This window comes from Rutidosis leptorrhynchoides, chromosome 1 (assembly GCF_046630445.1).
Source record: "Rutidosis leptorrhynchoides isolate AG116_Rl617_1_P2 chromosome 1, CSIRO_AGI_Rlap_v1, whole genome shotgun sequence".
Lineage (NCBI taxonomy): Eukaryota > Viridiplantae > Streptophyta > Magnoliopsida > Asterales > Asteraceae > Rutidosis > Rutidosis leptorrhynchoides.
In genome coordinates, this window is record NC_092333.1 from 513,686,790 (window position 1) to 513,697,976 (window position 11,187).

The following is an 11,187-nucleotide window of genomic DNA, read 5'->3' on the forward strand; positions in this document are numbered from 1 at the left end:
TCGTTGTTTCTCCCTCGAGATCTTGCGTTTCTGAATTCACGAATAGATGAGGATACTTCCTTTGCATTTGATCTTGTCTTTCCCAAGTAAACTCGGGTCCCCTTTTGGCGTTCCAACGGACTTTAACAATCGGGATTCGGCTTTGTTTCAATGTCTTGACGGAGGTATCCACAATTTCAACCGGTTCTTCCACAAAATGAAGCTTGTCATCAATAGTAAGTTCCTCAAGAGGGATGACGATATCGGGTTCGGCAAGACACTTTTTCAAGTTAGATACATGGAAGGTAGGATGAACGGAGTTCAATTGAGGCGGAAGATCTAAACGATAAGCAACGGTTCCAATACGCTCCAAGATTTCGAAAGGACCAATATACCGCGGATTTAGCTTCCCGCGTTTCCCAAAACGGATTACACCCTTCCAAGGTGCGACTTTTAACATTACTCGGTCACCGACTTGAAATTCAAGATCGTTGCGTCGTTTATCGGTATAGCTCTTTTGACGACTTCGGGCCGTCCTAAGCCTATCTCGGATTTGAACGATTTTCTCGGTAGTTTCGTGAATGAGTTCGGGTCCGGTGATTTGCACGTCGCCTACCTCGGCCCAACAAAGAGGTGAACGACATTTGCGGCCATATAGCGCTTCAAAGGGTGCGGCTTTAATACTCGCGTGATAACTATTGTTATAAGAGAACTCGGCGAGAGGTAAGTGCTTGTCCCAAGCTTTTCCGAAATCAACCACGCAAGCTCGTAACATGTCTTCTAAGGTTTGAATTGTACGTTCGCTTTGTCCATCGGTTTGAGGATGATATGCGGTGCTCATGTCTAAACGCGTTCCCAACCCTTCTTGCAGTGTACGCCAAAATCTAGAAACGAAACGGCCATCTCGGTCGGAGATAATCGATAAAGGTACACCGTGTCGGGCTACGATCTCCTTAATGTAAAGTTGTGCAAGTTTTTCCATTTTGTCCGTTTCTTTCATGGCCAGGAAGTGTGCGGATTTGGTGAGACGGTCAACAATAACCCAAATGGTATCATAACCGCCCGTCGTTTTTGGTAGTTTGGTGATAAAATCCATCGTTATCCCTTCCCACTTCCATTGCGGGATCTCGGGTTGTCGAAGTAGTCCGGACGGTCTTTGGTGTTCGGCTTTGACTTTGGAACATGTCAAACACTTGGAAACATAAGTAGCTACGTCCCTTTTGATGTTCGGCCACCAATATAGTTGTTTAAGGTCGTGGTACATCTTATTGGCACCGGGGTGAATCGAGTATCGTGACTTATGGGCTTCATCTAAAATAAGGCTTCGTAGATCCCCATAACTAGGCACCCAAATTCTTCCGGCGAAATATCGGAGTCCGGTTTCTTTAACTTCGAATCGAGAGGTGAGGACGTTCAAGTGTTCGAGAGAGATGTTTTCATCCTTGAGAGCCTCATCTTGGGCTACCCGAATTTGGCTATTAAGGTTGGTGTGAATGGTGATGTTTAAAGCTCGGACACGGAGAGGCACCGCTCTTTCTTTTCGACTTAAGGCATCGGCTACTACATTTGTCTTCCCGGGATGGTAACGAAGCTCGCAATCGTAATCGTTTAAGGTTTCAATCCACCTTCGTTGTCTCATGTTTAGTTGCTTTTGATCGAAAATGTGTTGGAGGCTTTTGTGGTCGGTAAAGATAGTACTCTTGGTCCCGTAAAGATAGTGTCTCCACATTTTAAGTGCAAAGACAACGGCTCCGAGTTCGAGATCATGTGTCGTATAGTTTCGTTCATGAATTTTGAGTTGTCGAGAAGCATAAGCAATGACTTTCGTTCGTTGCATCAATACACACCCAAAACCATGTTTTGAGGCATCGCAATATACAACAAAGTCATCATTGCCTTCGGGAAGTGACAAGATAGGAGCGGTGGTTAGCTTCGTTTTCAAGATTTGGAATGCGGATTCATGTTCGGTCGCCCAAATGAATTTCTTTCCCTTGTGAGTCAATGTGGTCAGAGGACGTGCAACCAAAGAGAAATTTTCGATGAATCTACGATAGTACCCGGCGAGACCCAAAAATTGACGAATGTGAGTAGGAGTAGTAGGAGTCTCCCATTTACTAATGGCTTCGATCTTTGTGGGATCGACTTTAATGCCTTGATCACTTACAACATGACCAAGAAATTGAACTTCCTTCAACCAAAATTCACACTTGGAGAATTTGGCATAAAGTCGTTCTTGTCTCAAGAGTTCAAGCACAAGTCGGAGATGTTGTTCGTGCTCTTCTTCATTTTTAGAATAGATCAATATATCATCGATGAACACAATAACGAATTTATCGAGATACGGTTTGCACACGCGGTTCATAAGATCCATGAACACCGCCGGTGCGTTAGTGAGACCAAATGGCATGACGAGGAATTCATAACTACCATAGCGAGTTCGGAAAGCGGTTTTGGAGACATCTTCCCCCTTAACCCTCAATTGATGATAACCCGAGCGGAGATCGATTTTCGAATATACACAAGACCCTTGTAGTTGATCAAAGAGGTCATCGATGCGAGGAAGAGGATATCGGTTCTTAACCGTCAATTTATTTAGTTCGCGATAATCAATGCACATTCGTAGGGATCCGTCTTTCTTTTTAACAAACAAAATCGGAGCGCCCCAAGGTGAATGGCTAGGTTGGATAAAACCACGATCAAGTAGTTCTTGGATTTGACTTTGCAATTCTTGCATTTCAGATGGAGCGAGTCTATATGGTGCACGTGCTACGGGTGCGGCTCCCGGAATAAGATCGATTTGAAATTCAACCGGTCGATGAGGCGGAAGACCCGGCAATTCGTCGGGAAATACATCGGAATAGTCACTAACAATTGGCACATCATCGATGTGCTTCTCATCGGACTCGACTTTCTTAACGTGAGCAAGGATCGCAAAACAACCCTTACGGAGTAGTTTTCTAACTTTAACACACGAAACGAGGTTGAGTCCGGTGCAACTCTTATCGCCATAGACGATCAAAGGTTCACCATTCTCGATAGGAATTCGGATTGCGTTAAGATCACAAAGAATGTGAGATTTCGTTTTGACTAACCAATTCATACCGATTATTACATCAAAGCTTCCTAGTTCCATGGGTATCAAATCAATTTCAAATTCCTTACCCAAAATGTTTATCGTACACCCCCGGTAATATGTGTCGGCACTTAATAGTTTCCCGTTAGCCATTTCAATGGTATAAGTGGTATCTAATGGAAGAGGTGGAGTGCTAAAAGAATGAGTCAAAGTCTTGGATACAAAGCATTTATCGGCACCTGAATCGAATAAGCAAGAGACATAAGAATTGTTGAGAAGAAACGTACCCGTGACTAGTTCAGTGTCATCCCGGGCTTCCTCGGTGTTTATGTTGAAAGCTCGGCCGCGCGTATTGGGGTTATCTTTCTTCTTTGGGCATGCATTTCTTAAATGACCCGTTTGGCCACATTCGTAACAAGTGCCCGTCTTTGGTGCATTGGGCCACTTTCGAGCGACGGGAGTGGCACTTTTACAATCGTTGGCCTTATGACCAACTCCTTGGCACCGGTGGCAAATTAACTTACTACATTCGCCAAAGTGATGTTTGTTGCATTTGTTGCAAAGAGGTAGGTTCCCGGCATAACCTTTCTTGCCGTCGGAGGTGTAAGGCTTCTTAGCAAAGTTGTTGTTGCTTGATTGGGAGGGTTCCCACTTTCTTTTGTTGCCGCCCGATTTATCCTCGGCCTTAGGTGCCGGAACTACGATTTCGTCAACCGTTTCAATTAGTTGGCGAGCCATGTTCATAGCGGCTTGATGAGTAGTGGGTTTGGATGACATCACCCCTTGTTTGATGCTTTTTGGAAGACCGAGCATGTAGAGCTCAATCCTTTGAGATTCGGGGTTAACAAGATTAGGACACATCAAGGATAGTTCGGCGAAGCGTTGATTATAAGCTTTAAGATCGTTTCCGACCGCTTTCAAAGCTCTTAGTTCTTCCTCAAGCTTTCGGGTTTCTTCGCGCGGAAAATATTCAACAATCATCTTTTCCTTTAGATCGGCCCAAGAGAGGGCATGAGCTTCATCGGTACCCACCGATTGAACATAGGTGTTCCACCATGTTAGAGCAATTCCGGAGAAAGTGTGAGTGGAGTATTTGACCTTGTCTTGGTCCCGACAACCGCTTATGCTAAAGACGGCTTCCGTTTGCTCAAACCATCGGGTGAGCACGACCGGTCCCCCGGTTCCATCAAAAGTGTGAGGTTTGCACCCCATGAAAGCTTTATAGGAGCATCCCTCGTTTGAGTTTCCGGCTCCATTGTTGTTGTTGTTGTTGTTGTTGTTGTTGTTGTTGTTGTGGTTGTTATTATTATTGTTGTTGGATGAGTGACCGGCCATGGCCGCATCTACGGCGGTAGCTATCATCCGTTCGAGAGCTTGTTCGGGAGTTTCATTGCGGCGTACACGACGAGGAGCCATTGTTCCTTCAAGACACAAGAATATCATTGATTAGTATTCTCAATAATACTAACCGTGATATAGAATAAAGATAAAGAGAAGTTTTTCCTCGACTCGCCTTAAATTCTTTACGTCATAATGTCGGAACGTTCATATGAGTCACCGTAATATAATCCCGGAAATTATATTACCCTGAATCATATGTGCATTCGACATCATTTCATATAGTCAAGGTGGCGTGTCAATCAAATTAAACAACGTGAGATTAAGATGAACTAAGAGTAGATATGAGTAGAAGCGTTCGAGTATAAATGCACAAGTAGTCAAGTAATTCCTACTTCAAGTCTATATGCCGGTTGTAGTCTAGACTCACCAATGTACCCTATGACTCGAGGTTGACACCAATGAACTCTAAATCCCTACAACCAACGCTCTGATACCATCTGTAGCGACCCCGCAAGTAGCTACAGATGGGGTAGAAACCCACCCAGTGCCTTTCCAGCTAACCGCTTGGTGACCACTGAGTGTACCTCAGACACTGATTTTACGGCCCGCATTTCTGCCAAACTGCCAACCCTCAAATTCCAAGGGATCGCAAGGGGTAAGAGCCAATGCTTCGTCACAGGTAACACTGTGAGAACCCCCTCTACGATTAACCCGCCAAAAAGCATAGTCCGTATGAGTGCCCGGCCTGACAGCCGGCGCGCGTGACTACCTTTACGGCTAAGGTTAAACCAGCTCTGATACCACCTGTAGCGACCCGACCAAATCGTCATTGACGGCGCCGTCTACTTAGGTCCCGTTACGTGGTCATAAGTCTTTAAAACAACGTTGACCAGAAGATATGTCGCATTCATTTCAAATGTAAAGGTTGTTCAAGTTTTACAAGAATAGTTCCACCACAAGTTACGATACCAAGTTTTAAGTACAAATGAAACTTATGCGACACAATTTAAAAGTATCCAAAAGACGCTCCATGTATGCATGTATACTCGACATCCAATGCAAGTATCAAATTAATGAGCGGAAGCATGTATCATGTATCGTTCAAGGACCTGAGAAAAACATAGAAATCTGTCAACGAAAACGTTGGTGAAATCATAGGTTTAAGTAAGTAAGTACAAGTGAACCACAAGATTTGCATCAATGAAATAATAGTAATACATTCCAAAAGTTTGTTTCACGAGCACCCAATTATCAAAGCTTAACATTCCTTCCATTGTATACCCCATCAATTAGTGCTAGAACAAACACTGATTCTCGAAAATATATTTCATCCGTAGACGGTAGCGAACCGTCAGAGATGAGGGTTGTCAACCCATATGGCCATATAACATAAGTTCTCGCTTACACCCGGCAAGTGTAACTAATGATAATCGAATTGAGGATTTTTGTTCTAAACTCGTATGTAGAATGTTTGTTTTCCCGTTCTTGTGTTCACTTAGTTCAAAAGAATCGTTTATGTTTTCTCATCCCAAATATAAGTTCAAAAAGAGTAAAAGTGGGACTATGATCTCACCTTGAGTGCAAGAGTTAATAAAGTACTTCAACAAGTAGACGCGTGCAAAGACGAAGCTAGTCTTGACCTAAACATATAGGTTGTATCAATAACGGTAAACACGATAGGTCAAAGATGTTCAATTAGTCCTATGGCTCGTTAAGACTCGATCATAATAGCATGTGAATCAAATTGTCATGTTTCATGCAAGGTACAAGTATAAAAACATGTTAGAACGATTGCACAAATATTTGGTTAAGTTTGATTAAAAGTCAAACTTTGGTCGGTCAAAGTCAACGAAAGTCAACACGTTCGGGTCGGGTTCCGAACTATTTTTCTGAGGTTTTTAATCATATATGAACATGTTAGAACAAGTTTCATGTGAATCGGAGGTCCGTAGTATGCCAAACATTTTCCATAAAATGGACACCGGAGACAGAAGCTGGGCACGGCTTATGCCGCGCCGCGGCCAGGCCTGTCGCGCCGCGACAATGGCCGTGGCCTGGTCCCAGGCCTGTTTCACTTGTTCAAGACTTGGTCAATTTTCAAACAAACGCAAAACTCAAACCGTAAACAACTAGAAGACGTATCTTATACCGTTGGAAAGCTCTTTTGACAAGGAACACAACTAAACATGTTTCACCAAACAAAAACATCATTTATAATAGCCGAAAACTCATCAAGTGATCATTAAACGTTCATTTTTAAGGTTTCAAGTTCTTCAAATGCAATTTGAGTTTCGGGAAACCAATTCACACATATAATATGCCGTTTTGAAGGTAATGAAACATACATTACAACTAAACACTAATAATTAACATTCCATGGCATTCAAGCATCCAAAAATTCATGTCAAGAACTATCAAATCCTAGTCAAACATCTCAAAATCAATAATCATGTTTTTGGAGTTTCCTTAATCAACCTATACATCAAATTGAAGCTAGTGATGCTAGTAACACAATTAAAACATCAACTTTCAACATCTAACAACATATGATCATCCAAAATTCAAGAACATCACACCAAAATTCAAGTTCGTGTTAGTTACACTAAAACAACGAGATCGAGCATATAAATCATATATTCATGTTAGACTTGAGCCATAGACACTAATTAACACTTTTATAAGTTAAAAACATCAAGAACACAAAATCTAGTGATTTTAGAAAGTTACCCAAATGAGATGAAGTTGGTACCAAAATGAAGAGGATGAAGAGAGGATCACGAATATGTAATTTATTTGGTTGCTAGCTCCCTAATCCGGATTTAGATGATGAATGAATGAATTTGGATAATTGGGTGTGTGTTCTTGCTAGAGAGAAAGAGAGAGATGGAGATGAAAGTGAATGGGTGAAAGGGGTTTGACCCTTTGACCTAGTCAAGGGTTTGATCCCTTGTCAAGTTTAGTCCCTCAACTTTCGTTCGGGTGCGGGAATTACCTAAACGAGATAATTTAAAACGCGTATCAACGGGAGATGTTATAAACATATAACGGACTTTATATTAGTATAACGGAAAAATAAATGGAAAAAGGCGGGATGTTACATTAACTAATAAACATATTGACGCCCCGTACAAAATCAACGTGTAAGGATCATCAACAACAGGATCATTACACGGTTATAACACTATATGCTGTTTTAAAACAAGTTTTGCATTCATGAAAAGATAACGTCTTTATCAACGTCAAATGTTTTACAAAAGATAACGTGCTTCTACGAATAGAAAGCATTTACATAAGTACGTGACACAAGGGTCATTACAAAACCATAGCTCGTAAATAACATAAGTTGTGAATGCAAAATAAAAGTTCCATGATTGAGACATCTCTAAACAATGCAGCAGAAGTCTAACACAGCTAGTCTATAACAGCGGAAGCAAATCGTCTAAGCACCTGAGAAATAACATGCTTAAAAAGTCAACACGAATGTTGGTGAGCTATAGTTTGATTGTAAACAACAATGTAATGTAGACCACGTGATTTCGTATTCAAAACAGTATCTCAAATCTGTATGATAAAGTATATGCTTATCCGTGGGCACTCGGTAACTAACTTAACGTAAAAATAATATATCACCCCCTAAAAGTACACTTGGCAAGTGCGTATGTTCTCGAAGTATTAAACATCTGTTAAATGCTAGCGCGACTAGCCCGAGTGGGGATGTCAAACCCTATGGATCCATATCTAAGATTCGCGTCTACCGGTTCATAAACCAATAGTTAAACGTTACCGAGCTAAGGGGAATCTTTGTGCCGTTATGTCACCCACACATATATAAAGTTTAAGTACTCGTGTCTAGTATGTAAAACATAAAAAGCGCATGTATTCTCAGTCTCAAAAATAGTAAAGTAGAAAGGGAGCTATAACTCACAGTGAATGTGCGGTAAAATCTATACGAAAATATAAGCAAGTAGTAAGTCGGTCCAAACAAGTAAGCTGGTCGATCCAAAAGGTCCTCAACCTAAGTCAATGGTTACTAAGTCAGTAAATCATCCCAAAAAAGTTTAAAAGTAAATAAGTTAAGTCTTAAGTATCATCATCATCATCATCATCATCATCATTCGTAAAAGATAAAGTTAGTTTTCAACAAGAATAGAGATTCAAACAAAGGGCTGACTTCGGACAGCTGCTACGACCTCTATACAAACTGAAATGATGCGCGACCAGTGGCCAAGGCTCCGTTTGTGAGTCCTCTTACCGCTGTCAAATTTTCAGATCCTAACTCGGTGTTCTTTGACCGTGGCGACGGTTCAAGCGTGAGTAGGTCAGAAATTTCAGCACGTCGTTACGAAGGCGTAGTGATTTTCGAAAGGCTATAAATCCCAAACCATATATCGGATTTAGGCGAGTCTTGAATGAAAAGTCATCTAATCAAACCAAACTATCTGAAAATCAACTTTTCAGAAGTCCCAGGAGTCTGATCAGACCCCGAAAAACAGAAACAAGTGCTCTGGTGGATTTCTTGGTGCTTGATGCTTATCACGGTTCTCATCCTTGATGCGTATAAGCCTCAAGTGTACAACTCTTTGATGTTTTAGCATCATTATGACCAAGTTTTAACCATCAACACACAACTAAAAGTAAAAGCTAACTTTCTACAAGTTTTGAACATCAAGGTTGTCTCTTTATTGTATAAACACAATAAAGCTTCAACCTTTGTCTTTTTGATACAAGTTTATGCATCTTCTTCATATGAGATGATGAAGACTTGATTTTTATCACCATAAAAATCATAAAAAGGTTCCAAGTAAGTGAGATATACAATAATAACTTAGATCTCAAGTGTTAAGAAACCCTAAGCTAGAAAGCTTGGATCTTTACAAGATTAATGAGACCATAAGCTAGAAAGCTAAGATCTAGTAAAAGTAATGAGATCATAAACTAAAAAGCTTATATCTTTAACAAAATAATGAAATCCTAAGCTAGAAAGCTTGGATCTTTAATGTTCTTGAAGATCCTTAAAGCAAAAAGCTAGATCTACAAGTTACATGAAGATCATAAACACAAGTTTTGATCTTTTAACAAAATAAAGTGATCTTAAGCTTCAAAACTTAGATCCAACAAAGTAATGAAGATTCAAAGCTAAAAACTTGAATCTTTCATGTTCTTGAAGATTTCAAATCAAAGTTTGAATCTACAAGATGTAACAAGATCAAAAAGCTAAAAAGCTTGATCCTTTGATGATGATGATGATGATGTCGTGGTTAAGAAGAAAAAGAGAAGAAGAAGAAAATTCAAGAACTTACAATTTTAGTGTGAGAAAGACTAAAGAGAAAATTAGAGAGCAAGTGTGTGTAAAATGAGAATGAAATCAAGTGTGAAACGAAGAATGAGGTTTGATATTTATAGTGGTGGAGGTGGTGGTGGGTGTCTCCAAACCGTAGGCATCATGGGGGACAAGGGGGGACAACTTTTTACTTTTGCATGGTGGTGGTACAAATGTGGTGCTTGTTGTTGGGATCCCATGCAACATGTGTAGTAATGGTTAACAAAAATGCTAGTATGTTGACTCATCTTAATGGGGTTTTGTCTTACATCTTAATGGATCATAAATCCATTAAAGTTGGGATAATTTAATGGTTCATTAACTAGAGTAGGGTGGGCTTATGTCCATTAAGGTAAAGAGTCCATTAAGACTAACTAGTGTGCATTAGTAAATTACTAAGCGTAATTAAGCGACCAATAGGCCAAGTAATTGTCATTAGATAATAACAATTAGTTTTACGTAGTCATAATATTCCAATTATGACAAAAGTTTAACGTGTACAAAGTACATAGCTCGATCAAAACGACAAGTGACACTAACAGTCATAAAAGCATTCGAGGATCAAGTTAAGTGATTAAACACTTAATAGCACGTTGTAAGATATTAACAAAAGTAATTAATCATGAATAAAGATCCCAGAGCATAAACTAGCTCAGTACGCACATATACGCAGATTCGTGAAAGTATAGAGCACAAAAATATAAGTCGAAAAAGTTGGGTCGTTACACATATACTCCCTTCGTCCCATCTTAAGTGTCCACTGTTGACTTTTCAAAGTTTTCTGATAGTGCTCCAAATGAACATATATTTAGTATCAATATCCCTCCGATATGTAAAGATTTCAGTTGAAATTGTTCCATTTTCATGTAATATTCATTTATATTAAATAAGTGCGAAGACAAAAGGCGAAAACAACGAATTGAAGACGCAAAGGTCCAAAAAGCTCAAAAGTACAAGATACAATTAAAAAGGTTCAATTTATTGATAAGGAACGTCTAAAAATGACAAGAGTACAAGTTACGAAACGCAAAGTACAAAATATCTCAGCGTACGCAAGGACGTTCGAAAATTCGGAACCGGTACATGAACCAACTCTCAACGCTCGACGCAACGAAAAAAAAATTACGAGTCTACTATGTATATAAATATAATATAATATATAAATAATTATAAAAATTATTTATATATTATATATATTTAAATAAAAACCGTCGGCAGCCTTGGATCTTAAACTTGTGGGCTGGTTTTGGAACCTCCGCGACTTGCGGAGCTGGAAGGCCAAAAGTGCCGCGACTCGCGGAGCACAGAAATTTCAAAATCCCTATAAAAGGTCGCGAATTCTGCCGAGTAATATAGAATAATAATAATAATAATACTCCATAAGATAATAAATAAATAAATATATATATATAGTATAGATTAGTGTTATATTAGATTAGTTCGGGTTATGTAAAGGTTATTTTACGGGTTTTTG